Source organism: Microtus oregoni, unplaced genomic scaffold, assembly GCF_018167655.1.
Source record: "Microtus oregoni isolate MIOR12 unplaced genomic scaffold, Mior012 000006F_ref0000085, whole genome shotgun sequence".
Lineage (NCBI taxonomy): Eukaryota > Metazoa > Chordata > Mammalia > Rodentia > Cricetidae > Microtus > Microtus oregoni.
In genome coordinates, this window is record NW_024543065.1 from 30466313 (window position 1) to 30484220 (window position 17908).

General features: G+C 37.4%; 1 pseudogene; it reads left to right on the forward strand.

Annotated features, from left to right (window-relative positions):
* LOC121449751 overlaps positions 1 to 17908 on the forward strand; it is a 47358-nt pseudogene that overhangs the window by 18471 nt on the left and 10979 nt on the right.

Here is a 17908-nt window from a genome sequence, read left to right on the forward strand (position 1 = left end):
CAATTTCCATGAGTTTTAGGCTTTCTGGGGGTAGAATTGTTGTTAAATTCTAACTCTATTCCATGTTGATCTGATAGGACACAGGTGGTTACTAATTTATTTTGGATCTGTGGAAGTTTGCTTTGTTACTTTGTATGTGATCAGTTTTCAAGAAGGTTCCAGGAGATGCTGAGAAGAAGGTATATTCTTTCCTATTTGGGTGGAATGTTCTATAGATGTCTGTTAAGTCCATGTGATTCATTACCTCCATTAGTTCTCTTATTTCTCTGTTAGGTTTCTGTCTGGTTGACCTGTCCATTGGTGAGAGAGGTGTATTGAAGTCTTCTATTACTAGTGTGTGTGTGGTTTGATGTCTGCCTTGAGTTTTAGTAATATTTCTTTTACATAAGTGGGTGCTTTTATATTAGGGGCATAGATATTCAGGATTGAGACTTCATCCTGATGAATTATTCCTGTTATGAGTATAAAGTGTCCTTCTCCATCTCTTCTGATTGATTTTAGTTTGAAGTCGATTTTGTTAGATATTAGTATAGCCACACGTGTTTGTTTCTTAGGTTCGTTTGATTGAAAAACTTTTTTTCCAACCATTTACCTTGAGTAAATGTCTGTCTTTGTGGTTGAGGTGTGTTTCTTATAATCAGCAGAATGTTGGATCCTGTTTTTGCATCCATTTTATAAACCTGTGGCTTTTTATAGGTGTATTGGGACCATTGATATTAAGTGATATTAATGACCAGTGGTTGTTAACTCTGGTTATTAATTAATGAATTTATTTTTGGTGGTAGAATTTGTATGTTTCCCTTCTTTGGGTTGTGCTTGTGGATGGTTGTTAGTTGTCAAAGTTATTATGGGTGTTGTTGGGTTACTTGGGTTGTGATTTTCCTTCTATTATTTTCTGTAAAGCTGGGTTTGTGGCTACATATTGTTTAAATTTGTTTTTATCCTGGAATACATTGTTTTCTCCATTGATGGTGAAAGAAAGCTTGGCTGGGTATAGTAGTCTGGGCTTGCATCCATGGACTCTTAGTTTCTGCAGCACATCTATCCAAGACCTTCTGGCTTTCATGGTTTCCATAGAGAAGTCAGGTGTAATTCTGATAGGTTTACCTTTATATGTTACTTGAACTTTTTCCTTTGCAGCTCTAATATTCTTTCTTTATTCTGTATTTTTTTTGCTTTGATTATTATATGGTGAGGGGATGGATTTTTTTGATCCAGTCTATTTGGTGTTCTGTATGCTTCTGTACCTTCATTGGAATATCCTTCTTTTGGTTGGGAAAATTTTCCGCTATAATTTTGTTGAATATTTTTTCTGGGCCTTTGAGCTGTAAAATTTCTCCTTCTTCTACTACCGTCATTCTTAGGTTTGGTCTTTTCATGGTGTCCCAGGATTCCTGGATGTTTTGTGTTAAGAAATTGTTGGATTTGCTGGGTTTTTTTTTTTTTGATCAATGAGTTTATTTCCTCTATAAGTATCTTTAGTGTCTGAGATTTTTTTCTTCTGTTTCTTGTATTCTGTTGGTTTTACTTTTCTTTGTAGCCCCTGTTCATTTACTCAGATTTTCCATATCTAGCCATCCCCCTGTTTGTATTTTCTTCATTACCTCCATTTCAATTTTCAAGTCTTGAACTGTTTCCATTACCTGTTTTTATTGGTTGCATTGCTATTTCTTAGTTTCCTAGGGTATCTTTGAAGGATTTATTTATTTCTTCTATCTTTTTGTTATTCTTCTCATTCATTTCTTTAAGGGCATTTTCCTCATCATCTTGAAGGGACTCTATCACTTTCATAATGCTAAGTTTAAAGTCTATTTCTTCTGTATTAGGTTGTTCAAGTCTTCCTGTTGTATGTTTGATGGATTCTGATGTTATCATGTTGTTTTTCAGATTGTTGGAGGAATTCTTGCATTGGCACCTGCCCATCTCTTCCTTCAAATGCTTTTAACATAGTCTTGTTGGCTTGGTCCACTTTTTTTTTGTTTTTGTTTTTTTTTTTTTGGTTTTTCGAGATAGGGTTTCTCTGTAACTTTGGTGCCTGTCCCAGAACTAGCTCTTGTAGACCAGGCTGGCCTTGAACTCCCAGAGATCCGCCTGCCTCTGCCTCACTAGTGCTGAGTTTAAAGGCATGCGCCACCACTGCCCTGCCTTGGGGTTTTTTCTTGATTGTCCTCTCTTAGATCCCCTCAGGACTGGGGACTCTCAGATCCTCTCCACCCTGGAGTAGGCTGTGGTTGTGGATCTAAGGACCCCACAGATGAAATGAAGTGCTTGGGGGGCAAGCTGGGATTGGGTAAGTAGAGAAAGGCAGTAGCCAGAGAGAAGTCCCGCTGAATCGTGAGAAACTTTCAGGGATCGGGAGGTGCCTGTGCTGTTTTCCCAGGGTATTCAAACAGCCGGTCCGTCACTCACTTATGCCTCCTGAATGATGGAACTTCTGGTACAGGATCAGGCCGCTTGCTGGCCAGGGACCTTCCATACAAAAGGGCACTCTTGCTGGGTGCAGGCTCAGTAGGACAAAGAAACTCCTGCAGCAGTTGCCCTCACCTCTTTGTCCCCAGACCTTCAGCCCTGAAGCAGGCTGAGTTGGGGGATCCTATGACCCCACAGATAAAAGGGTGCTTGGGGGGCAAGCTGGGATGTGATGAGAAAAGAAAGGCAGTACCCAGGGAGAAGCCCCCCCCTCCAAATGGCCAGAAAATTTAGGGGAATGGAGGGTGCCTGAGCTGCCTGTTGTGGGCATCTGGCCAGCAGGTCGGTCTGGCACACACTCACCCCTCTAGAAGGAAGGATCAGGGCCACTTGCTGACTAGGGACCTTGCAGACAAAAGGGTGCTTCCTGCATGCAGGCTCAGTGGAACAAAAAAAGCTTTTTTCTTTTTCTTTGCTGGTTTACTGGCTTATGAAAATGCATAATTTACATAGAATAACTCATTCATTTGTAAAAAGAATTATTAGACATGGAATATAATAAAAACCAAAACTACATATGTAGAATTCTAGTTGACAGTCTAGAATGTGGCAAATAAATCTAGCTTGTACTAGCATAAAACTGATGCTATATAATTCAGATTATAGTTTCCTTAATTTCTTACTTGGACAGTGACTATCACAACAATAATGATGACAGGTTGTGAAAACTTGTCATCAGTTTATCTTAATGTATTGATATTGACTTCATTCACCTGTGTTTGGTTCTCTGTGCCAGTGTGTACCTATTCAGATATAATTTGTTTGATTTTTGTATTTCTTAATTCGTATATATTGTTTCATTTTGTAGCCAAGATATGTGAGATTCACATCATCAGCAATAGTTATTTTGAAGAATTGAAAGTGATTTATATAAACTATCATATATTGTGGAGGAACTGAAATTTTCCCTAATCATTTTGATGTGTTCTCTAGAATTGGAGACTACCTTGCATGGTATCTCCCAACATTTTCTCCAGGAAACACAATTGTTTTCTTGTGAAGAATACAAAAACAGAGGTGTGCATGTATACATTTATATTCATTTATTTTTTCTTTTATGGTAAAAAGATATCATTCCTCACAGAATATGTCTTTAATATGGTTTTCACTCCCTCCACGACTCTCACTAATTCCCCAAACATTTTCCCATCCAAATCCAGCCCCTTTCTCTCATATAGAAACAGATCAGTTTCTATGAGAGAATAAGAACAGGAAATATATTATGATATAATCAGGTAAAAGAAAAACTAATAAATAATAATTGAACAGTACAAAAAAATCAGAAGAAATACCCAAGTTTAATCAAAAGAAACATATAGATGCAGAGATCTGCTAGCTTTCCCTGTGGTGAATCCCCAAAAATACTCAGTTGGGAACTCTAATATATATTTAAAAAGAAGCTATAGTTTAAAAATTGATAAGAAACATATAAACAAAAAGTATAAGGAAAAAGAAGAAAGTTCAGAGATGACATTATGAAACAAGGAATCTTCAAAGATGCTTTTGAGTTTACTGAGGGTTGGCATTCTACCTATGTACTTTTGAGATTAGATTCGTATCCCAGTGACAGACACTTCCTTGGTGAAAATAAAATTTTGATTTGCCAGTGGTTATCAATTGGTTAGTGCTTCTTGGTTAGGGATATGAGCTTTTGTAGACTTCTTATTTCAGTTCTAGGATCTAATCTGGTGCAGAAATTGCATACCATGTGTATGCTGCCTCAGTTTTTTCTAGTTCATATGTGCTTCAATCCAGTTGAGGTAGAGGGCTGTCTGTTTATGGCAGGGACAACACTGTGGGTATTTCTACCTTAAAAACTCATTGGCTCTTGTACATTATCTTTCTCCTCTTGTACAGGATTCCGTGAGCCCTGGAGGAGAAGTATTGATGGAGACCTCCCATTCCGTGGTGTTCCAATGTTTCTCATTCTCTGCATATTATCTGGCTGTGAGTCTATTTTTTTCTGTCCAAAATTTCTAGGAGGAATATCCTCTGCTTTATGCCTGAGCAAGGCTTTGATCCATGACTATCTACAGTATACTAGAAGGTCATTGAGGAGCAATTTTCTTTCTTATTTTTTAATAGTAGTATTTGGTATTATCACACTTTGTTGGGATAACTAGTTCTGTTTCTTATGACCCCAGCAGTGTAAGGTATGGCTTCATCTTCCTGAGTTATTTTTTATTATTACTTTTTTTGATTTTTCGAGACAGGGTTTCTCCGTAGCTTTTTGGTTCCTGTCCTGGAACTAGCTCTTGTAGACCAGGCTGGCCTCGAACTCACAGAGATCCGCCTGCCTCTGCCTCCCGAGTGCTGGGATTAAAGGCATGAGCCACCAACGCCTGGCTTCCCTGAGTTATTTTTAAGTTCAATCAGATTTTGGTTTGTTACTCCCATAAGTTTTGTTCTACAATTATGCTAACATACATTATGGAGAGGACAGCAAAGTATATCAAAGGGTTTGCAGATTTCTTGATGTTTATTGTTCTCCTTGATAGTAGGTAGACTACATTCCGGCACCAAAGATTCAGATAGTGGTAAAGGTGCTACATATATACATATATCTGTCGACAGATGTTTCTGTCCCACCAGGTCCCACATCTGTTTAGTCCCAAATAATCACACAGAGGTTTACTTTAATTATAAACTGATTGGCCTAGTAGTTCAGGATTCTTATTAACTTTTATAATTATATTAGCCCAAAGTACTTGTCTGTGTTAGCCACATGGTTTGGTACCTTTCCCAGTGAGGCAGTCACATCTTGCTTGCTCTGTGTCTGGCTTCATCTGTGTCTGGGTAAAAAGTGCAGACTGAAACTTTCCTCTTCCCTTAATTCTCATTGCCACACCTACACTTCTTGCGTGGATACCTACTGGTCAATTAGCATTTTATTAAAAATAATAGAAGTGACTGATAAAAGACCATTGTCCCACAGCTGATACCAGCTCCACTTCTCTGAGTTCAGTGAGTTGTGTAATCATTGTCTTATGTGTTTTATAGGTTTATATTTATGTTATACACACACAACATGGTCAATAGTATTTTTTCAATTTTAAAAAAATTAAATAGTGCCCATAGTAACATGTCTTTGCAGGCTAAATATTATATGATACAAATAAAGAAATCTATGAAACAAAACATTTATATGAAAGATTTCAAAATATTAACTCATATTTTTATTTGAATCATGCATATTCTCTGGCAAGTTTGAAAAAAATGAATGTCTCTGTAAGTAGTTTGCAATGAATTACTTTTTTAGTTATAGCAATTGTTGGAGTCCATCACTGCATTGAGTTGACAGTCATCGGTTTCATGTACAATGGGTTATATGCAAATAAAAACTTCTTTCCCCTTTTTGCTCTGTTGAATACACCTCTCCCTGAAGCTTTGTTTTCATTTTGAGTTCTCTCTTTCTTTCATTTGTTTGTGGGAAGAATCTGTCAGTATTGCTTTCCATAGAAAAGAACCAGCACTGGGAATTAACTGAATCTTTGTACTCATTTCTCTGCTTATATTTACTTGGTCTGCTTTGATTTTTATTGTTTCTGCCTTTCCATTGTAGTTGGGTTTGACTATTTCCTCGTTTTTTTTTGAATATTTTTACTTTCATTAAGATTAACTTTTTGATTCTACCAATCTCATTTTCCTTTTATTCCCCTCCCTCCCACTCCCTCTGTATGCTGTGAACACTATTGGTTAATAAAGGACTGCTTTGAGCCTATAGCAAAGCAGGGTAGAAAGAGCTAGGTGGGGAAAACTACAGTGAATACAGGGAAAGAGAATCGCAGATTAAAGAAGACATGTAGCCCTGCCAGAAACAGATGCCGTAACTTTAGCTGGTAAGCCACAGCCATGTGGCAATACACAGATTCCTAGAAATGAGTTAAATAAAGATATAACAGTTATCCAATAAGAAGCTAGACGTAATGGGTCAAGCAAAGGTCTAAATAATATGGTTTCTGTGTGATTATTTCAGGACAAATTGGTCAGAAACCAACTAGCAGGCCTATTACAACAGATTGGCACCAATGTGGCCAAAATCCACTCAAAACCTGAGAGGGCTTTCAAAGGAATTCTAGGCACTTTTTTTTTTTTTTTTTTTTTTTTTTTTTTTTTTTTTTTTTTTTTTGCTTTTTCGAGACAGGGTTTCTCTGTGGTTTTGGAGCCTGTCCTGGAACTATCTCTTGTAGACCAGGCTGGTCTCGAATTCACAGAGATCCGCCTGCCTCTGCCTCCTGAGTGCTGGGATTAAAGGCGTGCGCCACCACCGCCCGGCCTAGGCACTTCTTAAAACAAAGTTTAGTAGTATTTTATTTTCCAAATGGGCTTTGCTTGCTGGCAGCATGCTGCAGCTCCTTTAAAACAGAATTTCCTGACTCAGCTGTAGCAGAAAAAAAAGCCATGGGCTCTGAAATGCTGGCTTTCTGGGCCATGCTGCCAGTGCGACCTGTGGCTTTTTCAGGAGACTGAGCATTTACATGGGGTTTGTAAGCAGCATGTTACAAATTACTTAATGACTCAACATAGACCTTTTCTGGGGCAGTATGCCGCTCAGATGCAGTGAACAGACGTCCTGTGCCATGTTGGAGCGTGTAGGGGAAGCAGGAAGTGCTGTATATTTCCTAGTAATGATACAGCTTAAGTTTTTAAGATGCACTTAGCATTTTAAGAAGTGTTTCTGGACAATAAAGAATTACAGATACACGACAGAATAGATTCAGACATAAAAGACCTCTAAATGTGTCACAGTGTTTGATAAATGTATGTAGGATTGGGAGAAAGAAGAAATAGAGAGTCATAAAAGGAAATAAATGGTTTATTAAAATTAATCAAAGTCTTTAATGAGACAGAGTACAGATAGTCATAGATTATAGGAGATAAGATAATAAATAATAAAAATTAATATAGTAAGAAAAGCCACATAAAGTCCTAAAATTCACAGAGAGTCTGGTTTATGTATTTCAGGGCCAAGTGACCAAGAAATAACTATTTCTGATATTCTGAAAAGTGTAAGATTGTATCTTAGGTTTGTTTTGATTTGCATTTCTCTGGTGACTATGAATGTTGAGCTATTCCTAAAGTGTCTTTTAGCCTTTTGAGATATCTGATGAGAATTCTCTGTTTACAAATGTACCCCATTTTAAAATTTGGATTATTTTATATTTTATGTCTGATTTCATGAGTTCTGTGTACATTTTGGAGTTCAACTATCTATCAGCTATGTGGTTGTTGAAGAATTTTCCCAATTTGCATTTTGCTGTTTGTCTTGTTGAATGGAATGTGTCTTTTGTCATATACAGGTTTATCAGATTCAGGAGGTGCCACTTATTTTTTTTTTTTTGGCTTTTTCGAGACAGGGTTTCTCTGTGGCTTTTTAGCCTGTCCTGGAACTAGCTCTGTAGACCAGACTGGTCTCAAACTCACAGAGATCCGCCTGCCTCTGCCTCCTGAGTGCTGGGATTAAAGGCGTGTGCCACCATCGCTCGAATTGGAGGTGCCACTTATTAATTTTGCTCTCAGTGCCTGTTTTACTGGTGCTATATATAGAAAGTGGTCAGTTTTGTTCATATGTTCAAGACTACTTCCCACTTTCTCATCAATGAAGTTGAATGTGTGTGGCTGTTTTTTATGTTTAAGTCTTTGATTCAATTTGAATTAAATTTTGTGCATTGGGATAGATATGAATCTATTTGCATTCTTCTACATACTGGCATCCAGTTATGTCAGCAGTATTTGTTGAAGATACTTTGTTATTACAGTGTATAACTTTATTTTTTGTCAAAATCAGGTGTTCAAAGGTATATATATTAATATCAGAGTCATTGATTATAATCCCTTGGTCCACATGTCTGCTTTTATTCCAATGCCAAGCTGTGTTGTGGTCCTTGTATTAAAACCATCAGTGGCAGGGCACTCCAATATTCTCTGAGCAAACATTTCCCAGTGCATATGGTAGGCAGGGCAGGTTGTAAATCATAGATTCTCTGTCTGCCTTTCTTTCCCAGTCCCAGAACAGGGAGCCTAACTTGAATAATGAAGATAAGTTGTTTATGGTCCATATTCTCCATTATTGGGAATTCTTGCAATGGTCAGCCTTATAGGTTCCTGAAGGTTTCCACTGCACTGCACTAGAATTCCATATTGCTCCCCAAAGCCCATGTGTTTCAGGCTTTCCTCAACATAATTCTCTCCTTTTATCCCTCCCTGTCTCACAAAATCCTATTTGTTCCCATCCACCTATAAAGTATATTCAATTTTCTTTCACAAAAGACTTTTCCATCACTGCTAGAACTATTTATTTAACCACTCCAGATCTGGGTATTAGAGTGCGGTTATACTTTACTGACTAGGTAATATGCACTTATAAGTTAGTACATATCATATATCTTTCTGGACCTGGGGTGTATTCCTCAGGATAATTTTTGTAGTTATACCCATCGCCCTCCAAATTTCATGATACCTTTTTTACCATCTAAGTAACAGAGCATTGTGTCAATATACCATATTATATTTATCCATTCTTTGGATGAGGGACATCTACACTGTTTCCAGTTTCTGACTATTATGAATAAAGCTTATGGGAACATAGTTGAGCAAGAATCCTTGTCGTGGGTTGGTGTGATTTTTTTTTTTTTGCGTCTAGGCCCAATAGTAGTATAGATGTATTTTGAGACAGATTGATTCCCAATTTTCTGTGGAACTACCATATTCATTTCTATAGTGGCTGTATGAATTTTCAATCCCACCTGGTGCAGGAGAACAATTCTAATTTCTATCAATTATATTTTAAATAAACACTGATTGGTTTAGAGCCAGGCAGGAAGTATAGGTAGGAAAACTAGGCAGGAAGTAGAGGTGGGGCAATAAGAACAGGAGTATTCTGGGAAGGAGGAAGCTCTTTTCCCAGTCCTGCCCAGATCATAGAAGAAGCAGGATGTGACCTATGCTACTGAAAAAGGTACCAAGCCATGTGGCTTACATAGATAAAATTAATGGGTTAATATAAGAGCTAATAAGAAGCCTGAGCTAATGGGCCAATCAGTTTATAACCTAATGTAGACACTCTGTGTGATTTTTTCTGCGACTAAACAGCTGCGGGACAGGGCACGATAGAAACCCCAATGAGCAGGCCCTCATGTTACAGCCACCAGCAATGGAAGAGTGTCCTCTTATTCTACATCTTTGTCAGACTTATCTATCTTCTGTGCTTTTGACAGGTGTAAGTTGGAATTTCATAGTAAGGTTTTCTTTTTCAATTGCAAGATGGCTAAGGATGTTAAAATTTTCTTTGCTTCTCAGCCATTTCAAATTATTCTAACCAGAACTCTCTGTTTAGGGATGTACCTCATTTTTAATGAGAAAGTGACCTGGTCTGTTGTCCTTTTCAAATTTCAAATTAGACCATGAAGCACAATATTGACAAGTTCAAGAGAACTACCATATATGGACTGCTCATGCATTTTTCAGCTTTGCCAGAGCATAAATTCTGTATTTCCAGTTTTCAATGGCTTATTTTTGTCTAGTCTCTCTCCCTCCCTCCCCCCCCCTCTCTCTCTCTCTCTCTCTCTATATATATATATATATATATATATATATATATGTTGTTGAAAATCTCTTTCCATTCTGAAGGTGGTAGCTTTGGACTACTGAGAAGGTGGCAAATCTATTCCTGAATAAACTCAAAGCAATCAGGTCTATGCATTCTGATGATGTCATGCTGTTGTTGAACATAGCTTTGACTGTTGCATTCATTGTCACCACACATCCTCGATAATCTTTGGGATGTATGAAAATTTTAAAGAGATTTCTATCATCTCATTGGAAAGGGTTTCTGGGACTTACAATAATAGTTTGACTTTTTCCAAGAGTTGCTGCTGAATCAGAATGATTCAACCATCACTCATACAATGTTTTGCTTCATGCAAAATTGTTATTCATGATCAACAATGATGTTTTTATTAGTGACACTGAGGTTTAAAATCTTTTAAATAAATTAAAATTAAGAAAGTCACATAATTGAGTCAGGGAAATATTGATATCAAGAATCAAGAACCAAGACAGCCTGTTTAGTAGTCTATGACATGCGTTTCTTAGAACTATGTGTTGATAATCAAACGTGATAATTAAATTCTTACACCCATTCTGCCTTCAACTTCCTAATATAAAATTATCTGCTGTTGGGTGGATATGCACCCTGAGGATAAGAATAGCTGTCCAATTGCTTTTCATATGTAAAAGATTAGGTTTGTGATTCTTTTAAGATTTTTTTTATAAGACCATTCTATGAACTAAATAATAAAGTGATTGGTACTTACTTTATAAATACAAAATTTTGATTGCCAGTAAAAGAACAAGCTGAGTAAAATACCTTATTGTTTTACACTTTATTAATCTCTAACAAGTGGTATGGAGATGAATGTGTGTGGGTTCTTGGAGAAAACTTATTTTCACCTGTACAATGTAAAATGTTTAATCATCTAAGAAATACGGAAAACATGTTTTTTTTTACTTGTCTTCATTAGAATCATTCACTTGAAAAATAGAATGTAAACACATTCTAATTTTTATATTGTTTAAAGGATTTTCTGAGGTATATAAGCTGTAAGAAAAAATAGTCTCTTAGAAGGAAGACATCAAGAGATATATAGTAGAGATACATCTGAATAGAGTTAAGTAAAGAAATAAAGAGAAAAGAGAGAGCTGATAGAAAGACCCTAGTATTTTGTGTTTTCCCGTTTTTTGCTCTCCCCAGAGAATAAGTATTGCTCCACTCTCTGGTCCTAGAGAATTAAATTTTACACCCTCAGAAAGAGGAGCCAATTTGAGTGATTACTTTGTGAACTCTTTGCCTCCACTGAATCCCTGAGTTGCTGAGGACTGGCTCTTACAACATCATTGTTGTCAGTGTCGGTTTACTTATAGAAAGATTTCACTTCCTAGAGGTGACAATTATTAATTGTCTAGGTTATTGTGCTAATGTTATTCTGTTTAATGAATTGCTCAAGTGCCAGTGTTTTAGAGTCTATTCTCTAATTTCTCTCCGAAGAGGTTCAATGTATGTGGTTCTATGTTGAGATCTTTGATTTTCTTGGACTTGAGATTGTGCCATGGGATAAACACAGATCTTTCTGTTTAATTCTACATGCTGACATACAATTAGATGAGTATCATTTATGAAAGATGCTTTCTTTTCTTCATTGTGCTTTTATGGTTTTTTTATTAAGAAGCATATGTCCATATGTGTGGCATTATTCCTGAATTTTGATTCAATGCTAATTATAAACATGTCTGTATTTATGCCAATACCATGTAGGGTTTTTTTTTTTACTCTACTTTTTTTTTTTAGTTTAACTGGGATAAGGGTATGGTCAGAAGTTCTTTTATTGTTCAAGATTATTTTAGATACTTTTGTTTTTTGTTTATCCATATGATAGTGAGTTTTGTCCTTTCAAGTTTTGCAAAGAATTGTGTTGGCTATTTGATGGGTATGAGTAGAATGTGTAGATTCCTTTTACTAGGATTGCAACTTTTGAATATGTTAATTATACTGATCCATGAACATGGGGGATCTGGACATCTCCTGATATCTTCTTTACTTTATTTCTTAAAAATACTGAAAATTCACTTTCTTGGTTAGGGCACCCCAATATAGTGTATTTTGGAGACAATTATAAAGACTGCTTTTAGTTAATTTCCTTTTTAGTTCATTTTTTTCATTAGTATTAAGAAGGGCTACTGTTTCTTCTTTTTTTAGTTATTCTTGTATTCAGCAATATTTCTAAAGGTGTTTATCAGCTGAAGATATGGTTTTCCAGTAGATTTTTGTGGTCACTTATGTGTACAAGCATATCATATGCAAATAATTAACTTTGCCTTTTACTTTTGCAGATTTATTCTCTTGAATTACTTCAGTTGTCCTATTGCTCTGGCTAATATTTAATCAATGTATTACCTTGGTATAGAGATGCTGGACAGTCTTTTCTTCTTCCTACTTTTAGTAGAATTTCTTTGAGTTTCTATCTAGTTAATATGATGTTGGTTATAGGCTTGCTCTAAATTTCCTTTGTTATGTATGTCCCTATAAATATTATATCCAAGACATTTATAATCAAGGGGGTTGAATTTGTTCAAAGGTTTATTTGAAAAAAAAATCAACAAGATAGAAACACCATTGTCCAATTGAACTAAAAGACAGAGGAAATCTGCAAATTAGAAAAGAAGAAATGAAAAGTGTCAATAACAAATGATAATGAGAAGTTCAAAACCTGTCCTCCACAAAATAAGAAAAGCTAAACGTAATAAATAACTTTTCTCAATAGATATTGCTAACAGAAGTTAAATCTTGATCATATAAATAAATTAAATAGATATATTACCCCTAAAGAAATAGAGCCAGTTATTAAAATATCCCCAACACTGAAATGTTTAAGGGTCAGATGATTTTTATAGTATAATTCTATGAGATTTTGAATAAGAACAATATACTCTTCAAATTGTTCCTCATAACAAAAATAGAAGGAACATTGAAAATTCATTTTATAAGACCATATTAACACTGAGTAACTTATTGTGATGTAGTCCTAATATGCTTCATGTGTTCTTGAAACAGTGATAGAACCCTGTACCTCTAGGGATAAATAAGTATTGGATGAAAGTTGATCTAAGCCATCTGCCCACAGTGTTTTCAGAACTATTTCAGGTCTTAGAAGTCAGTCTCTCTCCTCCTCATGACACTTGGTTGCCAGTTGTTCCATGGTCTTTCCAACTGATGTAACTAGAACCATTTGGATAAGAATCTCTGCATTCTTCTTGGATACAGCAGTTCTAACTCTTACTACATACCTGACTATGGATCAATTTTCAATTGACAGCAGTGTAGCATGCATGTTGTCATCTGCACAGCTCATGTTTCCCCAGCCAGTGGCTTGTACAGTAAAAATTTGCTTTGAGGGTAGAGGTCCTTGACTGATGATATACAATGACATTGTCTGGAACTGCACATGAAATATCTGCCTCCCACTCATACCTTATTTCAGCCTATGGATCTACAGCTTAAAGTTTTTCCTACTTCACTTGATCTGTCACACTTCCAGCACACAGATTTTTAGCATAGAATGTAACTTAGAGTATGCCTTTTCAAATAATGCTAATTAAGAATACACCAAGTTTTATGAAGAATTTGTGTAGTCCTAGAATTCATAAAGAACTTTGTAACTTGGTGATAGATAAACTGTTTTCTTTCATTACAGGAAATCTTGACATTTGAGGATGTGTCAATAGACTTCTCTCAAGATGAGTGGGATTGCCTGGACTTTGCTCAGAGGGCTTTGTACAGGGATGTCATGTTGGAGACCTACAGTAATATGCTCTCTGTCGGTGAGACTTTTCTTTTATGATTCCTTTTTATTCATATTTTTTTCATATATTTCAAAATTCTGCCTGAATTGTCTCCCTGACTTTGACGTGCTAATTTAATAAAAATCTTGGAGTTCATCATGTCGAACTCAATGGTATCTGTAACTTTATTTATCAATATTTTTCTGACTCCTGGGGTTGACAGTTATCATTCAAACTTTTATAAAATGTTTTACTTTCAGACACATCATAGATTATATAGATTTGCAGCTAAATTTTTTGTAATATATTTGAATTTAGATTAATTAAAAATTTCAAAAGAAATCTAGGTATACAATATAAACAGAAATGATTTTGAATGTTTTAAAATATTAAAAGATAACATTTAGGAAACTATATCCTGAATTTTATATTATTTGTCTTTTTATATAGTCACTATGATGGTGTATTAGAAACCCGTGTGTTTTACTATTATCTCAGGATAAGGCCATATGTCTGTTACAACATGCAGGTATTTCAGTGCCAAAGCCAGATCTGATAAGTTCCCTTGAAGAAAACAAAGAGCCCTGGAATGTGAACACAAGAGAGAAAAAACGCAATGAACAAGGTAAGCTAGAGTAAAGCATTGGTACTTGTGAAAATTGGAAGTCTTGAAGAAATTCATCGCTGCAATAAAGTTTGCAAAGATCTTTAATGGAAATGATATTAAAATTCACATTTAAAAATTATCCCAAAATATTTTATGTCTTTTTTACATAAAAAACCAAAAATTCACTTTGAATAGTAAGCTCAAATCATGATATAAGGAGGAAGAAAGATGATTTGTTGTCACATCCTTGACTTTCAGCAGGCCCTGAAATAAACAATACTGAGAGGAAAAAAATAGCATTAACATAAATCTTTCACAGCTTATGAAAGTGTATTTCTCTGTACCGGTTTACAACTTCTTCTCTGATCTGATGACATTATTTCATGATTTTCCTTTTTTTATTAAAAATTTCTGCCTCCTCCCCGCCTCCCTTTTCCCTCCCCCTTCTCCCACTCCCCATGCCCCACTCTCCTTCCCCTCCCTCTCAAGTCCAAAGAGCAGTCAGTGTTCCCTGCCCTGCGGGAAGTCCAAGGTCCCCCCCCCCTCCATCCAGGTCTAGGAAGGTGTGCATACAAACCTGCTAGGCTCCCACAAAGCCAGTACATGCAGTAGGGTCAAAACTCAGGGCCATTGTCCTTAGCTTCTCAGCAGCCCTTATTGTCCACCATATTCAGAGAATCCGGCTTTATTTATTTATTTATTTATTTAAGATTTCTGTCTCTTTCCCACGACCGCCTCCCATTACCCCCCCCCCAAACAAGTCCCCCTCCCTCGTCAGCCCAAAGAGCAAGCAGGGTTCTTTGCCCTGTGGGAAGTCCAAGGACCACCCACCTCCATCCAGGTCTATAACCTTCATCAGAGAGTCCGGTTTTATCCCATGCTTTTTCAGTCATAGTCCAGCTGGCCTTGGTGATCTCCCAATAGATCAGCCCCACCGTCTCAGTGGGTGGGTGCCCCCCTTGCGGTCTTGACTTCCTTGCTCATGTTCTCCCTCCTTCTGCTCCTCATTTGGACCTTGGGAGCTCAGTCCATTGCTCCAATGTGGGTCTCTGTCTCTATCTCCATCCATCGCCAGATGAAGGTTCTATGGTGATATGAAAGATATTCATTAGTATGGTTATAGGATCGGGCCATTTCAGGCTCTCTCTCCTCAGCTGCCCAAGGACCTTGTTGGGTACATCTCTCTGGACCCCTGGGAACCCCTCTAGAGTCAAGGCTCTTGCCAACCCTAAAATGGCTCCCTTAATTAAGATATATACTTCCTTGTTCCCATATCCATCCTTCCATTATCCCAACCATCCCATTCCCCCAAGATCTCCTATCCTCCCCTTCTCACTTGTCTCTCCCCATCACCCCTTTCCCCCATCACTCCCCACCCCCTATTTCCAAATTTTTGCCCAGCAATCTTGTCTACTTCCAATATCCAGGAGGATAACTGTATGTTTTTCTTTGGGTTCACCTTCTTATTTAGCTTCTCTAGGATCGCGAATAATACCAATCAAAATTCCCACCTCCTCCCCTCCTTCCACTTTCCTCCATCTCCAGCCATAAACCCTCCAACCCACCCTCCTCCAGTCCTAAGAGAGAGCAAGGTACCCTGCCCTGTTGGAAGTTCAAGGCCCTCCACACTACATTCATATTGAGCAAGGTATGTATCCAAATAGACTAGGATTCCAAAAGACAATACATGCAGTAGAGACAAATCCCAGTGCCACTGTTATTGGCCCCTCAGTCTGCCCCAACCATCAACCACATTCAGAGGGACCAGTTTGATCCCATGCTCGTTCATTCCCAGTCCAGGTGGATTTAGTGAGCTCCCATTAGCTTAGGCACACTGTGTCAGTGGGTGAACACCTCGTTGACCTGAGTTCCTTGCTCATACTCTCCTTCCTTCTGCTCTTCAACTGGACCTTGGGAGCTCAGTCCAGTGGTCCTCTGTGGTTATCAGTTTCTGTCTTCATCTGTCATCAAACAAAGGTTCTATGGTGATAGTCAAGATTGTCATCAGTTTGACTACAGGACAAGTCCAGTTCAGGCACCCTCTCCTCCACTGGTCAGGGTTCTAGCTGGGGTCATCCCCATGGACAGTCCTGGGAACACCTCCAGAGCCAAGCCTCTTGCCAACCACAAAATTACTCCATCAATTAAGATACCTCCTTCCCTGCTCCCATATCTTTCCTTCCTCCATCTCAACCATCCCACTCTCCCAAGCTCTGCCGAACACTCTGCTTTCTCCCCTCTATCACCCCCTAACTCCTGCCCTCTGCCACAGACCGACCCCCATTCTCCCAACTTTTGCCATTTGATCTTGTCTGCTTCCAATTTCCAGGTGAATCTGTATATGTTGTTCTTTGACTTCACCTTATTACGTAGCTTTTCTAGGAACATGAACTATAGGCTCAATGTCCTTTGTTTATGACTAGAATCTATTAATGAGTGAGTACATACCAAATTCATATTTTGGGGTCTGGTTTATCTCATTCAGGATAGTGTTTTGTACTTCCACCCATTTGCATGCAAAATTCAAAATGTCATTTTTTTTTAACCACTGAGTAGTACTCTAATGTGTAGATGTGCCACACTTTCTTAATCCATTCTTCCATTGATGGACATCAAGGTTGTTTCCAGGTTCTAGCTATTACAAATAATGCTGCTATGATCTTAATTGAACAAATGCTTTTTTAGTATGATTGGGCATCTCTGGGATATATTCCCAAGTGTGGTATTGCAGGATCCTGAGATGGGTTGCTTCCCAATTTTCTGAGAAACTGCCACACCGATTTCCAAAATGGTTGCACAAGTTTGCATAACCACCAGCAATGGATGAGTGTATCCCTTAGTCCACATCCTCTCCAGCCTAGGCTATCATTGGTTTTTGATTTTAGCTATTCTGACAGGTAGAAGATGGTGTCTCAGAGCTGCTTTGATTTGCATTTCCCTGATACCTAAGGAAGTTGCATATGTCCTTAAGTATCTTTTGGCCATTTGAAATTCTTCTGTTGAGAATTCTCTGTTTAGTTTACTGCCCAATATTTTAATTGGGTTGTTTAGAATTTTAATGTCTAGTTTCTTGAGTTCTTTATATATTTTGGAGATCAGGCCTTTGTCTGATGTGGGTTTCGTGAAGATCTTCTCCCATTCAGTATTTTGACTTTTTGTCTTTTTGACTGTGTCCTTTGCTTTACAGACGCTTCTCAGTTTCAGGAGGTCCCATGTATTCATTGTTGGCCTTATTGTCTGTGCTAGTGGGGTTATACGTAGAAAGTGGTCTAGGCCCATGCATTGCAGGCTACTTCCTACTTTCTCTTTTATCAAGTTCAGTGTGGTCGGATTTATATTGAGGTCTTTACTCCATTTGAACTTGAGTTTTGTGCATGGTGATAGATATGGATCTATTTTCATTTTTTCTACAGGTTAATATCCACTTTTACCAGCACCATTTGTTGAAGAATTTTTCTTCCATTGTATAGTATTAGCTTCGTTGTCAAAAATCAG